Here is a 25,393-nt window from a genome sequence, read left to right as displayed (position 1 = left end):
TAAGACACGTCTCATAATATGGAGGTAAAACGTCCAGGTTTCAAACAACTAAGTTTTATGTTTTTAAAATGCATCCAGTCTCCGGATCACTGCAACGTGATGCGATGTTACTGAAGCCTGCCGAAGTTGCCCTATACACTTGAACGGCGAATGGGAAGCGCTTCAATTACCAGTAGCTCTTTTTTAAAGAAAATACGCGATTAACATTTTAGAAATTGTTGCGCAATGACTGGGCTTTTATAAAAAACACATTTTTAACTCCAGCAGCAACGGCTGGTTGATGAGATGTAAATCTCTCGCTACATCGACTGGTATTTCCAAAAAAATCTATGAAACTGCTAAAATACATTATTTCAATGGGGATTTTTATTTTATTTTTTTCCTTCTCCTGGACAATTGGCCGGCACCCGTTTTATTTAATCGGCTTTGAAACCCTGACACACAGAGACAAAAAAACAACAGCCCTAATGAGAGAAACAGTCAACGCAGAAGAAGTCTTATGAGGGTCGGTCAATCAGCCATCCATCCAGCCATCATCACCTTTGAGAAAAACAGACTACAACAACCTACAGCCGTACCATTGGAAACACTGAGATAGTTAAGCCCCTCTGTCGGTCTGTCTGTGTGTGTCTGTGTGTACCTCTCTCTTCTTCTTGGCTAGTTTTCCAGAGCCGGTATCACCGAGGGGCTTTTCCTCTACGACTCTCCTCTAGCGCCATCTGAGTCTCAGGTCATCTCCCCACGCATCCTCTCCTCCTATGCACAGAGAGAAAGGTAGAAAGGTACAGAGATTAACCTAGAGAGGAGTCCCCCTGAGCAAGGTGACTGACAGACAGACAGAGGAGACAGAGAACAGTCTCTAAAAGACGTGTTGAAGTGTTGACCACAGAGAGATTAACCTAGAGAGGAGTCCCCCTGAGCAAGGTGACAGACAGACAGAGGGAGACAGAGAACAGTCTCTAAAAGACGTGTTGATGAAGTGTTGACCACCGAGAGATTAACCTAGAGAGGAGTCCCCCTGAGCAAGGTGACAGACAGACAGAGGGAGACAGGGAACAGTCTCTAAAAGACGTGATGAAGTGTTGACCACCGAGAGATTAACCTAGAGAGGAGTCCCCCTGAGCAAGGTGACAGAGAGACAGAGGGAGACAGAGAACAGTCTCTAAAGACGTGTTGATGAAGTGTTGACCACCGAGAGATTAACCTAGAGAGGAGTCCCCCTGAGCAAGCAGACAGACAGAGGGAGACAGGGAACAGTCTCTAAAAGACGTGTTGATGAAGTGTTGACCACCAAGATATTAACCTAGAGAGGAGTCCCCCTGAGCAAGGTGACAGACAGAGGGAGACAGAGAACAGTCTCTAAAAGACGTGTTGACCATCGAGAGATTAACCTAGAGAGGAGTCCCCCTGAGCAAGGTGACAGACAGACAGAGGGAGACAGGGAACAGTCTCTAAAAGACGTGTTGAAGTGTTGACCACCGAGAGATTAACCTAGAGAGGAGTCCCCTGAGCAAGGTGACAGACAGAGGGGAGACAGGGAACAGTCTCAAAAGACGTGTTGAAGTGTTGACAACCGAGAGATTAACCTAGAGAGGAGTCCCTGAGCAAGGTGCCAGACAGACAGAGGGAGACAGAGAACAGTCTCTAAAAGACGTGTTGTTGAAGTGTTGACCACCGAGAGATTAACCTAGAGAGGAGTCCCCCTGAGCAAGGGTGACAGACAGACAGAGGGAGACAGAGAACAGTCTCTCAAAAGACGTGTTGATGAAGTGTTGACCACCGAGGAGATTAACCTAGAGAGGAGTCCCCTGAGCAAGCTGACAGACAGAGGGAGACAGGGAACAGTCTCTAAAAGACGTGTTGACCACCGAGAGATTAACCTAGAGAGGAGTACCCCTAAGCAAGGTGACAGACAGACAGAGGGAGACAGAGAACAGTCTCTAAAAAGACGTGTTGAAGTGTTGACCACCGAGATTAACCTAGAGAGGAGTCCCCTGAGCAAGGTGACAGACAGAGGGAGACAGGGAACAGTCTCTAAAAGACGTGTTGAAGTGTTGACCACCGAGAGATTAACCTAGAGAGGAGTCCCCCTGAGCAAGGTGACAGAGAGACAGACAGAGGGAGACAGGGAACAGTCTCTAAAAGACGTGTTGATGAAGTGTTGACCACAGAGAGATTAACCTAGAGAGGAGTCCCCCTGAGCAAGCTGACAGACAGACAGAGGGAGACAGGGAACAGTCTCTAAAAGACGTGTTGACCACCGAGAGATTAACCTAGAGAGGAGTCCCCCTGAGCAAGGTGACAGACAGAGGGAGACAGAGAACAGTCTCTAAAAGACGTGTTGATGAAGTGTTGACCACCGAGAGATTAACCCAGAGAGGATCCCTGAGCAAGGTGACAGACAGACAGAGGGGAGACAGGAACAGTCTCTAAAAGACGTGTTGTTGAAGTGTTGACCACCGAGAGATTAACCTAGAGAGGAGTCCCCCTGAGCAAGGTGACAGACAGACAGAGGGAGACAGAGAACAGTCTCTAAAAGACGTGTTGAAGTGTTGACCACCGAGAGATTAACCTAGAGAGGAGTCCCCCTGAGGAAGCTGACAGACAGACAGAGGGAGACAGGGAACAGTCTCTAAAAGACGTGTTGATGAAGTGTTGACCACCGAGAGATTAACCTAGAGAGGAGTCCCCCTGAGCAAGGTGACAGACAGAGGGAGACAGAGAACAGTCTCTAAAAGACGTGTTGAAGTGTTGACCACCGAGAGATTAACCTAGAGAGGAGTCCCCCTGAGCATGGTGACAGACAGACAGAGGGAGACAGAGAACAGTCTCTAAAAGACGTGTTGACCACCGAGAGATTAACCTAGAGAGGAGTCCCCTGAGCAAGGTGACTGACAGACAGACAGAGGGGAGACAGGGAACAGTCTCTAAAAAGACGTGTTGACCACCGAGAGATTAACCTAGAGAGGAGTCCCCTGAGCAAGGTGACTGACAGACAGAGGGGAGACAGGGAACAGTCTCTAAAAGACGTAAGTTGATGAAGTGTTGACCACCGAGAGATTAACCTAGAGAGGAGTCCCCCTGAGCAAGCTGACAGACAGACAGAGGGAGACAGGGAACAGTCTCTAAAAGACGTGTTGATGAAGTGTTGACCACCAAAAGATAAACCTAGAGAGGAGTCACCCTGAGCAAGGTGATAGACAGACAGAGGGAGACAGGGAACAGTCTCTCAAAAGACGTGTTGATGAAGTGTTGACCACCGAAATTAACCTAGAGAGGAGTCCCCCTGAGCAAGCAGACAGACAGAGGGGAGACAGGAACAGTCTCTAAAAGACGTGTTGATGAAGTGTTGACCACCAAGATATTAACCTAGAGAGGAGTCCCCCTGAGCAAGGTGACAGACAGACAGAGGGAGACAGAGAACAGTCTCTAAAAGACGTGTTGACCATCGAGAGATTAACCTAGAGAGGAGTCCCCCTGAGCAAGGTGACAGACAGACAGAGGGAGACAGGAAACAGTCTCTAAAAGACGTGTTGAAGGTGTTGACCACCGAGAGATTAACCTAGAGAGGAGTCCCCCTGAGCAAGGTGACAGACAGAGGGAGACAGGAACAGTCTCTAAAAGACGTGTTGAAGTGTTGACAACCGAGAGATTAACCTAGAGAGGAGTCCCCTGAGCAAGGTGCCAGACAGACAGAGGGAGACAGAGAACAGTCTCTAAAAGACGTGTTGTTGAAGTGTTGACCACCTAGAGATTAACCTAGAGAGAGTCCCCTGAGCAAGGTGACAGACAGACAGAGGGAGACAGAGAACAGTCTCTAAAAGACGTGTTGATGAAGTGTTGACCACCGAGAGATTAACCTAGAGAGGAGTCCCCCTGAGCAAGCTGACAGACAGAGGGAGACAGGGAACAGTCTCTAAAAGACGTGTTACCACCGAGAGATTAACCTAGAGAGGAGTACCCCTGAGCAAGGTGACAGACAGACAGAGGGGGGAGACAGAGAACAGTCTCAAAAGACGTGTTGAAGTGTTGACCACCGAGAGATTAACCCTAGAGAGAGTCCCCTGAGCAAGGTGACAGACAGAGGGAGACAGGGAACAGTCTCTAAAAGACGTGTTGAAGTGTTGACCACCGAGAGATTAACCTGAGAGGAGTCCCCTGAGCAAGGTGACAGAGAGACAGACAGAGGGGAGACAGGGAACAGTCTCTAAAAGACGTGTTGATGAAGTGTTGACCACAGAGAGATTAACCTAGAGAGAGTCCCCTGAGCAAGCTGACAGACAGACAGAGGGAGACAGGGATCAGTCTCTAAAGACGTAGTTGACCACCGAGAGATTAACCTAGAGAGGAGTCCCCTGAGCAAGGTGACAGACAGAGGGAGACAGAGAACAGTCTCTAAAAGACGTGTTGATGAAGTGTTGACCACCGAGAGATTAACCTAGAGAGAGTCCCCCTGAGCAAGGTGACAGACAGACAGAGGGAGACAGGGAACAGTCTCTAAAAGACGTGTTGTTGAAGTGTTGACCACCGAGAGATTAACCTAGAGAGGAGTCCCCCTGAGCAAGGTGACAGACAGACAGGGGAGACAGAGAACAGTCTCTAAAAAGACGTGTTGAAGTGTTGACCACCGAGAGATTAACCTAGAGAGGAGTCCCCTGAGGAAGCTGACAGACAGACAGAGGGAGACAGGGAACAGTCTCTAAAAAGACGTGTAGTGTTGACCACCGAGAGATTAACCTAGAGAGGAGTCCCCCTGAGCAAGCTGACAGACAGACAGAGGGAGACAGAGAAACAGTCTCTAAAAGACGTGTTGAAGTGTTGACCACCGAGAGATTAACCTAGAGAGGAGTCCCCCTGAGCATGGTGACAGACAGACAGAGGAGACAGAGAACAGTCTCTAAAAGACGTGTTGACCACCGAGAGATTAACCTAGAGAGGAGTCCCCTGAGCAAGGTGACTGACAGACAGACAGAGGGAGACAGGGAACAGTCTCAAAAGACGTGTTGACCACCGAGAGATTAACCTAGAGAGGAGTCCCCCTGAGCAAGGTGACTGACAGACAGAGGGAGACAGGAAACAGTCTCTAAAAGACGTGTTGATGAAGTGTTGACCACCGAGAGATTAACCTAGAGAGGAGTCCCCCTGAGCAAGCTGACAGACAGACAGAGGGAGACAGGGAACAGTCTCTAAAAGACGTGTTGATGAAGTGTTGACCACCAAAAGATAAACCTGAGAGGAGTCACCCTGAGCAAGGTGATAGACAGACAGAGGGAGACAGGAAACAGTCTCTAAAAGACGTGTTGAAGTGTTGACCACCGAGAGATTAACCTAGAGAGGAGTCCCCCTGAGCAAGGTGACAGACAGACAGAGGGAGACAGAGAACAGTCTCTAAAAAGACGTGTTGATGAAGTGTTGACCACCGAGAGATTAACCCTAGAGAGGAGTCCCCTGAGCAAGCTGACAGACAGAGGGAGACAGGGAACAGTCTCTAAAAAGACGTGTTGACCACCGAGAGATTAACCTAGAGAGGAGTCCCCTGAGCAAGGTGACAGACAGACAGAGGGAGACAGAGAACAGTCTCTAAAAGACGTGTTGAAGTGTTGACCACCGAGAGATTAACCTAGAGAGGAGTCCCCCTGAGCAAGGTGACAGCAGAGGGAGACAGGGAACAGTCTCTAAAAGACGTGTTGATGAAGTGTTGACCACCGAGAGATTAACCTAGAGAGGAGTCCCCCTGAGCAAGGTGACAGAGAGACAGACAGAGGGAGACAGGAACAGTCTTCTAAAAGACGTGTTGAAGTTTTGACCACCGAGAGATTAACCTAGAGAGGAGTCCCCTGAGCAAGAGGTGACAGACAGACAGAGGGAGACAGGGGACAGTCTCTAAAAGACGTAGTTGAAGTGTTGACCACCGAGAGATTAACCTAGAGAGGAGAGTCCCCTGAGCAAGGTGACAGACAGAGGGAGACAGAGAACAGTCTCTAAAAGACGTGTTGATGAAGTGTTGACCACCGAGAGATTAACCGAGAGAGGAGTCCCCCTGAGCAAGCTGACAGACAGAGGGAGACAGGAACAGTCTCAAAAAAGACGTGTTGACCACCGAGAGATTAACCTGAGAGGAGTCCCCCGAGCAAGCTGACAGACAGACAGAGGGAGACAGAGAACAGTCTCTAAAAAGACGTGTTGAAGTGTTGACCACCGAGAGATTAACCTAGAGAGGAGTCCCCCTGAGCAAGGTGACAGACAGACAGAGGGAGACAGGGAACAGTCTCTAAAAGACGTGTTGAAGTGTTGACCACCGAGAGATTAACCTAGAGAGGAGTCCCCTGAGCAAGGTGACAGACAGACAGAGGAGACAGGGAACAGTCTCTAAAAGACGTGTTGACCACCGAGAGATTAACCTAGAGAGGAGTCCCCCTGAGCAAGGTGACAGAGAGACAGACAGAGGGAGACAGGGAACAGTCTCTAAAAGACGTGTTGAAGTGTTGACCACAGAGAGATTAACCTAGAGAGGAGTCCCCTGAGCAAGGTGACAGACAGACAGAGGGAGACAGGGAACAGTCTCTAAAAGACGTGTTGAAGTGTTGACCACCGAGAGATTAACCTAGAGAGAGTCCCCCTGAGCAAGGTGACAGACAGACAGAGGGAGACAGGGAACAGTCTCTAAAAGACGTGTTGATGAAGTGTTGACCACCGAGAGATTAACCTAGAGAGGAGTCCCCCTGAGCAAGCTGACAGACAGACAGAGGGAGACAGGGAACAGTCTCTAAAAGACGTGTTGATGAAGTGTTGACCACCGAGAGATTAACCTAGAGAGGAATCCCCCTGAGCAAGGTGACAGACAGAGGGAGACAGGGAACAGTCTCTAAAAGACGTGTTGAAGTGTTGACCACCGAGAGATTAACCTAGAGAGGAGTCCCCCTGAGCAAGCTGACAGACAGACAGAGGGAGACAGAGAACAGTCTCTAAAAGACGTGTTGAAGTGTTGACCACCGAGAGATTAACCTAGAGAGGAGTCCCCCTGAGCAAGGTGACAGACAGAGGGAGACAGGGAACAGTCTCTAAAAGACGTGTTGATGAAGTGTTGACCACCGAGAGATTAACCTAGAGAGGAGTCCCCCTGAGCAAGGTGACAGACAGACAGAGGGAGACAGGGAACAGTCTCTAAAAGACGTGTTGAAGTGTTGACCACCGAGAGATTAACCTAGAGAGGAGTCCCCCTGAGCAAGGTGACAGACAGACAGAGGGAGACAGGGAACAGTCTCTAAAAGACGTGTTGATGAAGTGTTGACCACCGAGAGATTAACCTAGAGAGGAGTCCCCCTGAGCAAGGTGACAGACAGAGGGAGACAGAGAACAGTCTCTAAAAGACGTGTTGATGAAGTGTTGACCACCGAGAGATTAACCTAGAGAGGAGTCCCCCTGAGCAAGGTGACAGAGAGACAGACAGAGGGAGACAGGGAACAGTCTCTAAAAGACGTGTTGATGAAGTGTTGACCACCGAGAGATTAACCTAGAGAGAGTCCCCTGAGCAAGGTGACAGACAGACAGAGGGGAGACAGAGAACAGTCTCTAAAAGACGTGTTGGAAGTGTTGACCACCGAGAGATTAACCTAGAGAGGAGTCCCCCTGAGCAAGCTGACAGACAGACAGAGGGAGACAGGGAACAGTCTCTAAAAGACGTGTTGATGAAGTGTTGACCACCGAGAGATTAACCTAGAGAGGAGTCCCCCTGAGCAAGGTGACAGACAGAGGGAGACAGAGAACAGTCTCTAAAAAGACGTGTTGATGTTGACCACCGAGAGATTAACCTAGAGAGGAGTCCCCCTGAGCAAGGTGACAGACAGACAGAGGGAGACAGGGAACAGTCTCTAAAAGACGTGTTGAAGTGTTGACCACCGAGAGATTAACCTAGAGAGGAGTCCCCCTGAGCAAGGTGACAGACAGAGGGAGACAGGAAACAGTCTCTAAAAGACGTGTTGAATTTGACCACCGAGAGATTAACCTAGAGAGGAGTCCCCCTGAGCAAGGTGAAAGACAGACAGAGGGAGACAGAGAACAGTCTCTAAAAGACGTGTTGTTGAAGTGTTGACCACCGAGAGATTAACCTAGAGAGGAGTCCCCTGAGCAAGGTGACAGACAGACAGAGGGAGACAGAGAACAGTCTCTAAAAGACGTGTTGATGAAGTGTTGACCACCGAGAGATTAACCTAGAGAGGAGTCCCCCTGAGCAAGGTGACAGACAGAGGGAGACAGGGAACAGTCTCTAAAAGACGTGTTGAACACCGAGAGATTAACCTAGAGAGGAGTCCCCCTGAGCAAGGTGACAGACAGACAGAGGGAGACAGAGAACAGTCTCTAAAAGACGTGTTGAAGTGTTGACCACCGAGAGATTAACCTAGAGAGGAGTCCCCTGAGCAAGGTGACAGACAGAGGGAGACAGGGAACAGTCTCTACAAGACGTGTTGAAGTGTTGACCACCGAGAGATTAACCTAGAGAGAGTCCCCCTGAGCAAGGTGACAGACAGACAGAGGGAGACAGAGAACAGTCTCTAAAAGACGTGTTGAAGTGTTGACCACCGAGAGATTAACCTAGAGAGGAGTCCCCCTGAGCAAGGTGACAGACAGACAGAAGACAGAGAACAGTCTCTAAAAAGACGTGTTGATGAAGTGTTGACCACCGAGAGATTAACCTAGAGAGGAGTCCCCCTGAGCAAGGTGACAGACAGACAGAGGGAGACAGGGAACAGTCTCTAAAAGACGTGTTGATGAAGTGTTGACCACCAAAAGATAAACCTAGAGAGGAGTCACCCTGAGCAAGCTGACAGACAGACAGAGGGAGACAGGGAACAGTCTCTAAAAGACGTGTTGATGAAGTGTTGACCACCAAAAGATAAACCTAGAGAGGAGTCACCCTGAGCAAGGTGAAGACAGACAGAGGGAGACAGGAACAGTCTCTAAAAGACGTGTTGAAGTGTTGACCACCGAGAGATTAACCTAGAGAGGAGTCCCCCTGAGCAAGGTGACAGACAGACAGAGGGAGACAGAGAACAGTCTCTAAAAAGACGTGTTGATTTGACCACCGAGAGATTAACCTAGAGAGAGTCCCCTGAGCAAGCTGACAGACAGAGGGGAGACAGGGAACAGTCTCTAAAAAGACGTGTTGACCACCGAGAGATTAACCTAGAGAGGAGTCCCCCTGAGCAAGGTGACAGACAGACAGAGGGAGACAGAGAACAGTCTCTAAAAGACGTGTTGAAGTGTTGACCACCGAGAGATTAACCTAGAGAGGAGTCCCCCTGAGCAAGGTGACAGACAGAGGGAGACAGGGAACAGTCTCTAAAAGACGTGTTGACGAATACCACCGAGAGATTAACCTAGAGAGGAGTCCCCCTGAGCAAGGTGACAGAGAGACAGACAGAGGGAGACAGGGAACAGTCTCTAAAAGACGTGTTGGAAGTGTTGACCACAGAGAGATTAACCTAGAGAGGAGTCCCCCTGAGCAAGCTGACAGACAGACAGAGGGAGACAGGGAACAGTCTCTAAAAGACGTGTTGAAGTGTTGACCACCGAGAGATTAACCTAGAGAGGAGTCCCCTGAGCAAGGTGACAGACAGAGGGAGACAGAGAACAGTCTCTAAAAAGACGTGTTGATGAAGTGTTGACCACCGAGAGATTAACCTAGAGAGGAGTCCCCCTGAGCAAGCTGACAGACAGAGGGAGACAGGGAACAGTCTCTAAAAAGACGTGTTGACCACCGAGAGATTAACCTAGAGAGGAGTCCCTGAGCAAGCTGACAGACAGACAGAGGGAGACAGAGAACAGTCTCTAAAAGACGTGTTGAAGTGTTGACCACCGAGAGATTAACCTAGAGAGGAGTCCCCCCTGAGCAAGCTGACAGACAGACAGAGGGAGACAGGGAACAGTCTCTAAAAGACGTGTTGAAGTGTTGACCACCGAGAGATTAACCTAGAGAGGAGTCCCCCTGAGCAAGGTGACAGACAGACAGAGGGAGACAGGGAACAGTCTCTAAAAGACGTGTTGACCACCGAGAGATTAACCTAGAGAGGAGTCCCCCTGAGCAAGGTGACAGAGAGACAGACAGAGGGAGACAGGGAACAGTCTCTAAAAGACGTGTTGAAGTGTTGACCACAGAGAGATTAACCTAGAGAGGAGTCCCCCTGAGCAAGGTGACAGACAGACAGAGGGAGACAGGGAACAGTCTCTAAAAGACGTGTTGAAGTGTTGACCACCGAGAGATTAACCTAGAGAGGAGTCCCCCTGAGCAAGGTGACAGACAGACAGAGGGAGACAGGGAACAGTCTCTAAAAGACGTGTTGATGAAGTGTTGACCACCGAGAGATTAACCTAGAGAGGAGTCCCCCTGAGCAAGCTGACAGACAGACAGAGGGAGACAGGGAACAGTCTCTAAAAGACGTGTTGATGAAGTGTTGACCACCGAGAGATTAACCTAGAGAGGAATCCCCCTGAGCAAGGTGACAGACAGAGGGAGACAGGGAACAGTCTCTAAAAGACGTGTTGAAGTGTTGACCACCGAGAGATTAACCTAGAGAGGAGTCCCCCTGAGCAAGCTGACAGACAGACAGAGGGAGACAGAGAACAGTCTCTAAAAGACGTGTTGAAGTGTTGACCACCGAGAGATTAACCTAGAGAGGAGTCCCCTGAGCAAGGTGACAGACAGAGGGAGACAGGGAACAGTCTCTAAAAGACGTGTTGATGAAGTGTTGACCACCGAGAGATTAACCTAGAGAGGAGTCCCCTGAGCAAGGTGACAGACAGACAGAGGGAGACAGGGAACAGTCTCTAAAAGACGTGTTGAAGTGTTGACCACCGAGAGATTAACCTAGAGAGGAGTCCCCCCTGAGCAAGGTGACAGACAGACAGAGGGAGACAGGGAACAGTCTCTAAAGACGTGTTGATGAAGTGTTGACCACCGAGAGATTAACCTAGAGAGGAGTCCCCCCTGAGCAAGGTGACAGACAGAGGGAGACAGAGAACAGTCTCTAAAAGACGTGTTGATGAAGTGTTGACCACCGAGAGATTAACCTAGAGAGGAGTCCCCCTGAGCAAGGTGACAGAGAGACAGACAGAGGGAGACAGGGAACAGTCTCTAAAAGACGTGTTGATGAAGTGTTGACCACCGAGAGATTAACCTAGAGAGGAGTCCCCCTGAGCAAGGTGACAGAGAGAAAGACAGAGGGAGACAGAGAACAGTCTCTAAAAGACGTGTTGAAGTGTTGACCACAGAGAGATTAACCTAGAGAGGAGTCCCCCTGAGCAAGGTGACAGACAGACAGAGGGAGACAGGGAACAGTCTCTAAAAGACGTGTTGATGAAGTGTTGACCACCGAGAGATTAACCTAGAGAGGAGTCCCCCTGAGCAAGGTGACAGACAGAGGGAGACAGAGAACAGTCTCTAAAAGACGTGTTGACCATCGAGAGATTAACCTAGAGAGGAGTCCCCCTGAGCAAGGTGACAGACAGAGGGAGACAGGGAACAGTCTCTAAAAGACGTGTTGAAGTGTTGACCACCGAGAGATTAACCTAGAGAGGAGTCCCCCTGAGCAAGGTGACAGACAGAGGGAGACAGGGAACAGTCTCTAAAAGACGTGTTGAAGTGTTGACAACCGAGAGATTAACCTAGAGAGGAGTCCCCCTGAGCAAGGTGAAAGACAGACAGAGGGAGACAGAGAACAGTCTCTAAAAGACGTGTTGTTGAAGTGTTGACCACCGAGAGATTAACCTAGAGAGGAGTCCCCCTGAGCAAGGTGACAGACAGACAGAGGGAGACAGAGAACAGTCTCTAAAAGACGTGTTGATGAAGTGTTGACCACCGAGAGATTAACCTAGAGAGGAGTCCCCCTGAGCAAGCTGACAGACAGAGGGAGACAGGGAACAGTCTCTAAAAGACGTGTTGACCACCGAGAGATTAACCTAGAGAGGAGTACCCCTGAGCAAGGTGACAGACAGACAGAGGGAGACAGAGAACAGTCTCTAAAAGACGTGTTGAAGTGTTGACCACCGAGAGATTAACCTAGAGAGGAGTCCCCCTGAGCAAGGTGACAGACAGAGGGAGACAGGGAACAGTCTCTAAAAGACGTGTTGAAGTGTTGACCACCGAGAGATTAACCTAGAGAGGAGTCCCCCTGAGCAAGGTGACAGACAGAGGGAGACAGAGAACAGTCTCTAAAAGACGTGTTGATGAAGTGTTGACCACCGAGAGATTAACCTAGAGAGGAGTCCCCCTGAGCAAGGTGACAGACAGACAGAGGGAGACAGGGAACAGTCTCTAAAAGACGTGTTGTTGAAGTGTTGACCACCGAGAGATTAACCTAGAGAGGAGTCCCCCTGAGCAAGGTGACAGACAGACAGAGGGAGACAGAGAACAGTCTCTAAAAGACGTGTTGAAGTGTTGACCACCGAGAGATTAACCTAGAGAGGAGTCCCCCTGAGGAAGCTGACAGACAGACAGAGGGAGACAGGGAACAGTCTCTAAAAGACGTGTTGATGAAGTGTTGACCACCGAGAGATTAACCTAGAGAGGAGTCCCCCTGAGCAAGGTGACAGACAGAGGGAGACAGAGAACAGTCTCTAAAAGACGTGTTGAAGTGTTGACCACCGAGAGATTAACCTAGAGAGGAGTCCCCCTGAGCATGGTGACAGACAGACAGAGGGAGACAGAGAACAGTCTCTAAAAGACGTGTTGACCACCGAGAGATTAACCTAGAGAGGAGTCCCCCTGAGCAAGGTGACTGACAGACAGACAGAGGGAGACAGGGAACAGTCTCTAAAAGACGTGTTGACCACCGAGAGATTAACCTAGAGAGGAGTCCCCCTGAGCAAGGTGACTGACAGACAGAGGGGAGACAGGGAACAGTCTCTAAAAGACGTGTTGATGAAGTGTTGACCACCGAGAGATTAACCTAGAGAGGAGTCCCCCTGAGCAAGCTGACAGACAGACAGAGGGAGACAGGGAACAGTCTCTAAAAGACGTGTTGATGAAGTGTTGACCACCAAAAGATAAACCTAGAGAGGAGTCACCCTGAGCAAGGTGATAGACAGACAGAGGGAGACAGGGAACAGTCTCTAAAAGACGTGTTGAAGTGTTGACCACCGAGAGATTAACCTAGAGAGGAGTCCCCCTGAGCAAGGTGACAGACAGACAGAGGGAGACAGAGAACAGTCTCTAAAAGACGTGTTGATGAAGTGTTGACCACCGAGAGATTAACCTAGAGAGGAGTCCCCCTGAGCAAGCTGACAGACAGAGGGAGACAGGGAACAGTCTCTAAAAGACGTGTTGACCACCGAGAGATTAACCTAGAGAGGAGTCCCCCTGAGCAAGGTGACAGACAGACAGAGGGAGACAGAGAACAGTCTCTAAAAGACGTGTTGAAGTGTTGACCACCGAGAGATTAACCTAGAGAGGAGTCCCCCTGAGCAAGGTGACAGACAGAGGGAGACAGGGAACAGTCTCTAAAAGACGTGTTGATGAAGTGTTGACCACCGAGAGATTAACCTAGAGAGGAGTCCCCCTGAGCAAGGTGACAGAGAGACAGACAGAGGGAGACAGGGAACAGTCTCTAAAAGACGTGTTGAAGTGTTGACCACCGAGAGATTAACCTAGAGAGGAGTCCCCCTGAGCAAGGTGACAGACAGACAGAGGGGAGACAGGGAACAGTCTCTAAAAGACGTGGTTGAAGTGTTGACCACCGAGAGATTAACCTAGAGAGGAGTCCCCTGAGCAAGGTGACAGACAGAGGGAGACAGGGAACAGTCTCTAAAAGACGTGTTGACCACCGAGAGATTAACCTAGAGAGGAGTCCCCTGAGCAAGCTGACAGACAGACAGAGGGAGACAGAGAACAGTCTCTAAAAGACGTGTTGAAGTGTTGACCACCGAGAGATTAACCTAGAGAGGAGTCCCCCTGAGCAAGGTGACAGACAGACAGAGGGAGACAGGGAACAGTCTCTAAAAGACGTGTTGAAGTGTTGACCACCGAGAGATTAACCTAGAGAGAGTCCCCTGAGCAAGGTGACAGACAGACAGAGGAGACAGGGAACAGTCTCTAAAAGACGTGTTGACCACCGAGAGATTAACCTAGAGAGGAGTCCCCCTGAGCAAGGTGACAGAGAGACAGACAGAGGGAGACAGGGAACAGTCTCTAAAAGACGTGTTGAAGTGTTGACCACAGAGAGATTAACCTAGAGAGGAGTCCCCCTGAGCAAGGTGACAGACAGACAGAGGGAGACAGGGAACAGTCTCTAAAAGACGTGTTGAAGTGTTGACCACCGAGAGATTAACCTAGAGAGGAGTCCCCCTGAGCAAGGTGACAGACAGACAGAGGGAGACAGGGAACAGTCTCTAAAAGACGTGTTGATGAAGTGTTGACCACCGAGAGATTAACCTAGAGAGGAGTCCCCCTGAGCAAGCTGACAGACAGACAGAGGGAGACAGGGAACAGTCTCTAAAAGACGTGTTGATGAAGTGTTGACCACCGAGAGATTAACCTAGAGAGGAATCCCCCTGAGCAAGGTGACAGACAGAGGGAGACAGGGAACAGTCTCTAAAGACGTGTTGAAGTGTTGACCACCGAGAGATTAACCTAGAGAGGAGTCCCCCTGAGCAAGCTGACAGACAGACAGGGGAGACAGAGAACAGTCTCTAAAAGACGTGTTGAAGTGTTGACCACCGAGAGATTAACCTAGAGAGGAGTCCCCCTGAGCAAGGTGACAGACAGAGGGAGACAGGGAACAGTCTCTAAAAGACGTGTTGATGAAGTGTTGACCACAGAGAGATTAACCTAGAGAGGAGTCCCCTGAGCAAGGTGACAGACAGACAGAGGGAGACAGGGAACAGTCTCTAAAAGACGTGTTGAAGTGTTGACCACCGAGAGATTAACCTAGAGAGGAGTCCCCCTGAGCAAGGTGACAGACAGACAGAGGGAGACAGGGAACAGTCTCTAAAAGACGTGGTTGAAGTGTTGACCACCGAGAGAATTAACCAGAGAGTGAGTCCCCCTGAGCAAGCTGACACAGACAGACAGAGGGAGACAGGGAACAGTCTCTAAAAAGACGTGTTGATGGAAGTGTTGACCACCGAGAGATTAACCTAGAGAGGAGTCCCCTGAGCAAGGTGACAGACAGAGGGAGACAGAGAACAGTCTCTAAAAGACGTGTTGAAGTGTTGACCACCGAGAGATTAACCTAGAGAGGAGTCCCCTGAGCAAGGTGACAGACAGACAGAGGGGAGACAGGGAACAGTCTCTAAAAGACGTGTTGATGAAGTGTTGACCACCGAGAGATTAACCTAGAGAGGAGTCCCCCTGAGCAAGGTGACAGACAGACAGAGGGAGACAGGGAACAGTCTCTAAAAGACGTGTTGAAAGTGTTGACCACCGAGAGATTAACCTAGAGAGGAGTCCCCCTGAGCAAGGTGACAGACAGACAGAGGGAGACAGAGAACAGTCTCTAAAAGACGTGTTGATGAAGTGTTGACCACCGAGAGATTAACCTAGAGAGGAGTCCCCCTGAGCAAGGTGACAGACAGACAGAGGGAGACAGGGAACAGTCTCTAAAAGACGTGTTGATGAAGTGTTGACCACCGAGAGATTAACCTAGAGAGGAGTCCCCCTGAGCAAGGTGACAGAGAGACAGACAGAGGGAGACAGAGAACAGTCTCTAAAAGACGTGTTGATAAGTGTTGACCACCGAGAGATTAACCTAGAGAGGAGTCCCCTGAGCAAGGTGACAGAGACAGACAGAGGGAGACAGAGGAACAGTCTCTAAAAGACGTGTTGAAGTGTTGACCACGAGAGATTAACCTAGAGAGGAGTCCCCCTGAGCAAGGTGACAGACAGACAGAGGGAGACAGGGAACAGTCTCTAAAAGACGTGTTGAAGTGTTGACCACCGAGAGATTAACCTAGAGAGGAGTCCCCCTGAGCAAGCTGACAGACAGAGGGAGACAGGGAACAGTCTCTAAAAGACGTGTTGATGAAGTGTTGACCACCGAGAGATTAACCTAGAGAGGAGTCCCCTGAGCAAGCTGACAGACAGACAGAGGGAGACAGGGAACAGTCTCTAAAAGACGTGTTGAAGTGTTGACCACAGAGAGAGATTAACTAGAGAGGAGTCCCCTGAGCAAGGTGACCGATGAGGGGAGACAGCACCTAAAGACGTGTTGAAGTGTTGACCACCGAGAGATTAACCTAGAGAGGAGTCCCCTGAGCAAGGTGACAGACAGAGGAGACAGGGAACAGTCTCTAAAAGACGTGTTGATGAAGTGTTGACCACCGAGAGATTAACCTAGAGAGGAGTCCCCCTGAGCAAGCTGACAGACAGACAGAGGGAGACAGGAACAGTCTCTAAAAGACGTGTTGAAGTGTTGACCACCGAGAGATTAACCCTAGAGAGGAGTCCCCCCTGAGCAAGGTGACAGACAGACAGAGGGAGACAGGGAACAGTCTCTAAAAGACGTGTTGAAGTGTTGACCACCGAGAGATTAACCTAGAGAGGAGTCACCCTGAGCAAGGTGGCAGACAGACAGAGGGAGACAGAGAACAGTCTCTAAAAGACGTGTTGATGAAGTGTTGACCACCGAGAGATTAACCTAGAGAGGAGTCCCCCTGAGCAAGGTGACAGACAGACAGAGGGAGACAGAGAACAGTCTCTAAAAGACGTGTTGAAGTGTTGACCACCGAGAGATTAACCTAGAGAGGAGTCACCCTGAGCAAGGTGGCAGACAGACAGAGGGAGACAGAGAACAGTCTCTAAAAGACGTGTTGATGAAGTGTTGACCACCGAGAGATTAACCTAGAGAGGAGTCCCCCTGAGCAAGCTGACAGACAGACAGAGGAAGTGTTGACCACCGAACAGATGACGGGCGTGGCCGTGGCGTGCGTACCTGTTCTGCAGCCTCTCTGCTCATGGCCAGGGCCAGCTGCAGCTGGAGCTCCTCCTCTCCGCTGGTCTGGGGGCGGGCCTGCTCCAACTCTGAGCCTGGAACCGGGGACGTGGCTACACACACACACACACACACACACACACACACACACACACACACACACACACACACACACACACACACACACACACACGTTAGACATGCCTCAGCAGAACTGACTGACACACTGCAGTACTAGACTAGAGAGAGATCAGTTAGAAGACATTCATTACTGCTAAAATAGACAGAGAGAGACTGGTGTGTGTTTTTGAGGCCCTATGGCAAAGCCAGTAGAGGAGAAGGCGTCACTTTAGTTTTTATTGGATCAGGGCGACGGGGCACACTGAGACGGGAGCCGCTTGTGTGAGACTGTTGGCTGGAAACAGTGAGTGTGTTGTTTCCGTGGGAACTGAGGCGTGGGCGGGAGTAGATGACACAGCACAGTCGGGGACTGATGACATCGTACATCTCTACTCTGTCTGCGTCTTTCTGTCTGTCTGTCTGTCTGGCTCCCTCTCCCCCTTTTGCCCCCGCTCTCAGTCTTTGCCCCCCTCTCTCTCTGTCTTTGCCCCCCTCTCTCTGTCTTTGCCCCCCTCTCCCCCTTTTGCCCCCCCCTCTGTCTTTGCCCCCTCTCCCCCCTTTGCCCCCCCCTCTCTGTCTTTGCCCCCCTCTCCCCCCTTTTTGCCCCCTCTCTCTCAGTCTTTGCCCCCCCTCTCTCTGTCTTTGCCCCCCCCTCTCCCCCATTTTGCCCCCCACCCCCTCTCTCAGTCTTTGCACCCCCCTCTCTCACTCTTTGTCCCCCTCTCTCTCACTCTTTGCCCCCCTCTCTCACTCTTTGCCCCCCTCTGTATGTCCTTGAACCAATTATTTTATTTTAAAATCGCACACAGAAGTTGTTAAAGGCTAATTTAGTGGCTAACGGCAGCCTGCAGTACCCCGGTCGGCCTTCAACTTCAGTTACTTAATGAGAGGGGGCAGCACTGAGCTGGCCACCAACGTCACTTCCTGGAGTAGCTCAAAACTGCTCATGTTATGTCTCCATGAGACGCCATCTTTAACCGACTTCACTTGGCTTCAATACACTGTTGAGTCTTCACATAGGAATGAATGGTGTCACGTGATCAATGAACGGTGTCAGGTGATCGATGGCTTTGTCCATTCAAATATACAGTCATTTGGACAAAGCCATCAGGAAGCTGCTACAAACACAAGGTAGCCTAGGCGTCTGTACAGTCCAAGGTTTAACCCAGCTCTAAACCAGACCTACTCCTAGTCAGAGAGACAGACTACAGCTCTAAACCAGACCTACTCCTAGTCAGAGAGACAGACTACAGCTCTAAACGAGACCTACTCCCAGTCAGAGAGACAGACTACAGCTCTAAACCAGACCTACTCCTAGTCAGAGAGACAGACTACAGCTCTAAACCAGACCTACTCCTAGTCAGTCAGAGAGACAGACTACAGCTCTAAACCAGACCTACTCCTAGTCAGAGAGACAGACTACAGCTCTAAACCAGACCTACTCCTAGTCAGAGAGACAGACTACAGCTCTAAACCAGACCTACTCCTAGTCAGTCAGAGAGAGAGACTACAGCTCTAAACCAGACCTACTCCTAGTCAGTCAGAGACAGACTACAGCTCTAAACCAGACCTACTCCTAGTCAGAGAGACAGACTACAGCTCTAAACCAGACCTACTCCTAGTCAGAGAGACAGACTACAGCTCTAAACCAGACCTACTCCTAGTCAGTCAGAGAGACAGACTACAGCTCTAAACCAGACCTACTCCCAGTCAGTCAGAGAGACAGACTACAGCTCTAAACCAGACCTACTCCCTAGTCAGAGAGACAGACTACAGCTCTAAACCAGACCTACTCCTAGTCAGAGAGACAGACTACAGCTCTAAACCAGACCTACTCCTAGTCAGAGAGACAGACTACAGCTCTAAACCAGACCTACTCCCAGTCAGTCAGAGAGACAGACTACAGCTCTAAACCAGACCTACTCCTAGTCAGTCAGAGAGACAGACTACAGCTCTAAACCAGACCTACTCCCAGTCAGTCAGAGAGACAGACCACAGCTCTAAACCAGACCTACTCCTAGTCAGACAGAGAGACAGACCACAGCTCTAAACCAGACCTACTCCTAGTCAGAGAGACAGACTACAGCTCTAAACCAGACCTACTCCTAGTCAGAGAGACAGACTACAGCTCTAAACCAGACCTACTCCTAGTCAGAGAGACAGACTACAGCTCTAAACCAGACCTACTCCTAGTCAGAGAGACAGACTACAGCTCTAAACCAGACCTACTCCTAGTCAGAGAGACAGACTACAGCTCTAAACCAGACCTACTCCTAGTCAGAGAGACAGACTACAGCTCTAAAACCAGACCTACTCCTAGTCAGAGAGACAGACTACAGCTCTAAACCAGACCTACTCCTAGTCAGTCAGAGAGACAGACTACAGCTCTAAACCAGACCTACTCCTAGTCAGTCAGAGAGACAGACTACAGCTCTAAACCAGACCTACTCCTAGTCAGTCAGAGAGACAGACTACAGCTCTAAACCAGACCTACTCCTAGTCAGAGAGACAGACTACAGCTCTAAACCAGACCTACTCCTAGTCAGTCAGAGAGACAGACTACAGCTCTAAACCAGACCTACTCCTAGTCAGTCAGAGAGACAGACTACAGCTCTAAACCAGACCTACTCCTAGTCAGTCAGAGAGACAGACTACAGCTCTAAACCAGACCTACTCCTAGTCAGAGAGACAGACTACAGCTCTAAACCAGACCTACTCCTAGTCAGTCAGAGAGACAGACTACAGCTCTAAACCAGACCTACTCCTAGTCAGAGAGACAGACTACAGCTCTAAACCAGACCTACTCCTAGTCAGAGAGACAGACTACAGCTCTAAACCAGACCTACTCCTAGTCAGTCAGAGACAGACTACAGCTCTAAACCAGACCTACTCCTAGTCAGAGAGACAGACTACAGCTCTAAACCAGACCTACTCCTAGTCAGAGAGACAGACTACAGCTCTAAACCAGACCTACTCCCAGTCAGTCAGAGAGACAGACTACAGCTCTAAACCAGACCTACTCCTAGTCAGAGAGACAGACTACAGCTCTAAACCAGACCTACTCCTAGTCAGAGAGACAGACTACAGCTCTAAACCAGACCTACTCCCAGTCAGTCAGAGAGACAGACTACAGCTCTAAACCAGACCTACTCCTAGTCAGTCAGAGAGACAGACTACAGCTCTAAACCAGACCTACTCCTAGTCAGAGAGACAGACTACAGCTCTAAACCAGACCTACTCCCCAGTCAGTCAGAGAGACAGACTACAGCTCTAAACCAGACCTACTCCTAGTCAGTCAGAGAGACAGACTACAGCTCTAAACCAGACCTACTCCTAGTCAGAGAGACAGACTACAGCTCTAAACCAGACCTACTCCCAGTCAGTCAGAGAGACAGACTACAGCTCTAAACCAGACCTACTCCTAGTCAGTCAGAGAGACAGACTACAGCTCTAAACCAGACCTACTCCCAGTCAGAGAGACAGACTACAGCTCTAAACCAGACCTACTCCTAGTCAGAGAGACAGACTACAGCTCTAAACCAGACCTACTCCTAGTCAGAGAGACAGACTACAGCTCTAAACCAGACCTACTCCTAGTCAGTCAGAGAGACAGACTACAGCTCTAAACCAGACCTACTCCTAGTCAGAGAGACAGACTACAGCTCTAAACCAGACCTACTCCTAGTCAGAGAGACAGACTACAGCTCTAAACCAGACCTACTCCTAGTCAGTCAGAGAGACAGACTACAGACACAGAGTGAGATCCTACTGATGTGTAAATATAGCTACAGTATATATATATATATATCTCACAGTGCCACAGCTCAGGGTTGTGTGTATAACTGATGTGGAAGTACTCAAAAACAATGAAAAGGAAAAACCAAGGAGGCCGAGACGCTAAAAATAAACCTAATATAATCCACACTCGAAAGAATAACAAAATATGCTAGTGAAAAGTGCTAAAAAAAAGGTTCCTCCCACACACCTTCCATTGTAGCCTAAGTCCTGAGCACAGACCCTGACCCTGGCCCTCTACTATAACTGATGTGACCCCTGACCCTGGCCCTCTACTATAACTGATGTGACCCCTGACCCTGGCCCTCTACTATAACTGATGTGACACTGGCCCTCTACTATAACTGATGTGACCCCTGACCCTGGCCCTCTACTATAACTGATGTGACCCCCTGACCCTGGCCCTCTACTATAACTGATGTGACCCCTGACCCTGGCCCTCTACTATAACTGATGTGACACTGGCCCTCTACTATAACTGATGTGACCCTGGCCCTCTACTATAACTGATGTGACCCCTGACCCTGGCCCTCTACTATAACTGATGTGACCCCTGACCCTGGCCCTCTACTATAACTGATGTGACCCCTGACCCTGGCCCTCTACTATAACTGATGTGACCCCTGACACTGGCCCTCTACTATAACTGATGTGACCCCTGACCCTGGCCCTCTACTATAACTGATGTGACCCCTGACACTGGCCCTCTACTATAACTGATGTGACCCTGGCCCTCTACTATAACTGATGTGACCCCTGACCCTGGCCCTCTACTATAACTGATGTGACCCCTGACCCTGGCCCTCTACTATAACTGATGTGACCCTGGCCCTCTACTATAACTGATGCGACCCCTGACCCTGGCCCTCTACTATAACTGATGTGACCCCTGACCCTGGCCCTCTACTATAACTGATGTGACCCCTGACCCTGGCCCTCTACTATAACTGATGTGACCCCTGACCCTGGCCCTCTACTATAACTGATGTGACACTGGCCTCTACTATAACTGATGCGACCCCTGACCCTGGCCCTCTACTATAACTGATGTGACCCTGGCCCTCTACTATAACTGATGTGACCCCTGACCCTGGCCCTCTACTATAACTGATGTGACCCCTGACCCTGGCCCTCTACTATAACTGATGTGACCCCCTGACCCTGGCCCTCTACTATAACTGATGTGACACTGGCCCTCTACTATAACTGATGTGACCCCTGACCCTGGCCCTCTACTATAACTGATGTGACCCTGACACTGGCCCTCTACTATAACTGATGTGACCCTGACCCTCTACTATAACTGATGTGACCCCTGACCCTGGCCCTCTACTATAACTGATGTGACCCTGACACTGGCCCTCTACTATAACTGATGTGACCCCTGACCCTGGCCCTCTACTATAACTGATGCCACCTGACCCTGACGTCTACTATAACTGATGTGACACTGGCCTGGCCCTCTACTATAACTGATGTGACCCCTGACCCTGGCCCTCTACTATAACTGATGTGACCCTGGCCCTCTACTATAACTGATGTGACCCCTGACCCTCTACTATAACTGATGTGACCCCTGGCCCTCTACTATAACTGATGTGACCCCTGGACCCCTGGCCCTCTACTATAACTGATGTGACCCCTGTCCCTGGCCCTCTACTATAACTGATGTGACCCTCTGGCCCTCTACTATAACTGATGTGACCCTGACCCTGGCCCTCTACTATAACTGATGTGACCCTGGCCCTGGCCCTCTACTATAACTGATGTGACCCCCTGACCCTGGCCCTCTACTATAACTGATGTGACCCCTGACCCTGGCCCTCTACTATAACTGATGTGACACTGCCCCTGGCCCTCTACTATAACTGATGTGACCCCTGACCCTGGCCCTCTACTATAACTGATGTGACCCCTGGCCCTGGCCCTCTACTATAACTGATGTGACCCCTGACCCTGGCCCTCTACTATAACTGATGTGACCCCTGACCCTGGCCCTCTACTATAACTGATGTGACCCTGGCCCTCTACTATAACTGATGTGACCCCTGGCCCTCTACTATAACTGATGTGACCCCTGACCCTGGCCCTCTACTATAACTGATGTGACCCCTGACCCTGGCCCTCTACTATAACTGATGTGACCCCTGACCCTGGCCCTCTACTATAACTGATGTGACCCTACCCTGGTCCCTCTACTATAACTGATGTGACCCTGACCCTCTACTATAACTGATGTGACCCCTGGCCCTCTACTATAACTGATGTGACCCTGACCCTGGCCCTCTACTATAACTGATGTGACCCCTGGCCCTCTACTATAACTGATGTGACCCTGGCCCTCTACTATAACTGATGTGACCCTGACCCTGGCCCTCTACTATAACTGATGTGACCCCTGACCCTGGCCCTCTACTATAACTGATGTGACCCCTGACCCTGGCCCTCTACTATAACTGATGTGACCCCTGACCCTGGCCCTCTACCTATAACTGATGTGACCCCTGGCCCTCTACTATAACTGATGTGACCCTGGCCCTCTACTATAACTGATGTGACCCTGGCCCTCTACTATAACTGATGTGACCCCTGACCCTGGCCCTCTACTATAACTGATGTGACCCTGACCCTGGCCCTCTACTATAACTGATGTGACCCCTGACCCTGGCCCTCTACTATAACTGATGTGACCCTGGCCCTCTACTATAACTGATGTGACCCCTGGCCCTCTACTATAACTGATGTGACCCCCCGGCCCTCTACTATAACTGATGTGACCCCCGCCCCTGGCCCTCTACTATAACTGATGTGACCCTGGCCCTCTACTATAACTGATGTGACCCTGCCTGGCCCTCTACTATAACTGATGTGACCCCTGGCCCTCTACTATAACTGATGTGACCCCTGGCCCTCTACTATAACTGATGTGACCCCTGGCCCTCTACTATAACTGATGTGACCCACTGGCCCTCTACTATAACTGATGTGACCCCTGACCCTGGCCCTCTACTATAACTGATGTGACCCCTGACCCTGGCCCTCTACTATAACTGATGTGACCCCGACCCTGGCCCTCTACTATAACTGATGTGACCCCTGACCCTGGCCCTCTACTATAACTGATGACCGACCCTGGCCCTCTACTATAACTGATGTGACCCTGACCCTGGCCCTCTACTATAACTGATGTGACCCCTGGCCCTCTACTATAACTGATGTGACCCCCTGACCCTGGCCCTCTACTATAACTGATGTGACCCCTGACCCTGGCCCTCTACTATAACGATGTGACCCCTGACCCTGGCCCTCTACTATAACTGATGTGACCCTGACCCTGGCCCTCTACTATAACTGATGTGACCCCTGACCCTGGCCCTCTACTATAACTGATGTGACCCCTGACCCTGGCCCTCTACTATAACTGATGTGACCCTGACCCTGGCCCTCTACTATAACTGATGTGACCCCTGACCCTGGCCCTCTACTATAACTGATGTGACCACCTGGCCCTCTACTACAACTGATGTGACCCCTGACCCTGGCCCTCTACTATAACTGATGTGACCCCTGACCTTGGCCCTCTACTATAACTGATGTGACCCCTGACCCTGGCCCTCTACTATAACTGATGTGACCCCTGACCCTGGCCCTCTACTATACAGTGACCCCTGGCCCTCTACTATAACTGATGGACCCCTGACCCTGGCCCTCTACTATAACTGATGTGACACTGGCCCTCTACTATAACTGATGTGACCCCTGACCTGGCCCTCTACTATAACTGATGTGACCCCGACCCTGGCCTCTACTATAACTGATGTGACCCTGACCCGGCCTCTACTATAACTGATGTGACCCCTGACCCTGGCCCTCTACTATAACTGATGTGACACCCTGGCCTCTACTATAACTGATGTGACCCCTGACCCTGGCCCTCTACTATAACTGATGTGACCCCGACCCTGGCCCTCTACTATAACTGATGTGACCCCCATGGCCTCTACTATAATGATGTGACCCCCTGACCCTGGCCCTCTACTATAACTGATGTGACCCCTGACCCTGGCCCTCTACTATAACTGATGTGACCCCGACCCTGGCCCTCTACTATAACTGATGTGACCCCTGCACCCTCTACTATAACTGATGTGACCCCCCTGACCCTGGCCCTCTACTATAACTGATGTGACCCCTGACCCTGGCCCTCTACTATAACTGATGTGACCCCTGACCCTGGCCCTCTACTGCTGATGTGACCCTGACCCTGGCCCTCTACTATAACTGATGTGACCCCTGACCCTGGCCCTCTACTATAACTGATGTGACCCCCGACACTGGCCCTCTACTATAACTGATGTGACCCCTGGCCCTCTACTATAACTGATGTGACCCCTGACCCTGGCCCTCTACTATAACTGATGTGACCCCCGACCCTGGCCCTCTACTATAACTGATGTGACCCCTGACCCTCTACTATAACTGATGTGACCCCCGACACTGGCCCTCTACTATAACTGATGTGACCCCCTGGCCCTCTACTATAACTGATGTGACCC

The 25,393-nt window shown here is 50.3% G+C and overlaps 1 long non-coding RNA gene across 1 annotated transcript in view; it reads right to left on the bottom strand.

The window, feature by feature from the left end:
• Nucleotides 1-721: 721 nt before the first annotated feature.
• The window catches only part of LOC121563066, a 38,017-nt gene continuing 13,345 nt past the window's right edge, over nt 722-25,393 (bottom strand). The window contains exons 2-3 of the long non-coding RNA XR_006660250.1: nt 16,923-17,035; nt 722-756 (exon numbers count right to left, since the gene is read on the bottom strand). This is a non-coding gene — a long non-coding RNA (uncharacterized LOC121563066). The remainder of the gene's footprint in view (nt 757-16,922; nt 17,036-25,393) is intronic.

This window comes from Coregonus clupeaformis, unplaced genomic scaffold, assembly GCF_020615455.1.
Source record: "Coregonus clupeaformis isolate EN_2021a unplaced genomic scaffold, ASM2061545v1 scaf2431, whole genome shotgun sequence".
Classification (NCBI taxonomy): Eukaryota; Metazoa; Chordata; class Actinopteri; order Salmoniformes; family Salmonidae; genus Coregonus; species Coregonus clupeaformis.
This window is presented reverse-complemented; position numbering and strand designations above follow the sequence as displayed.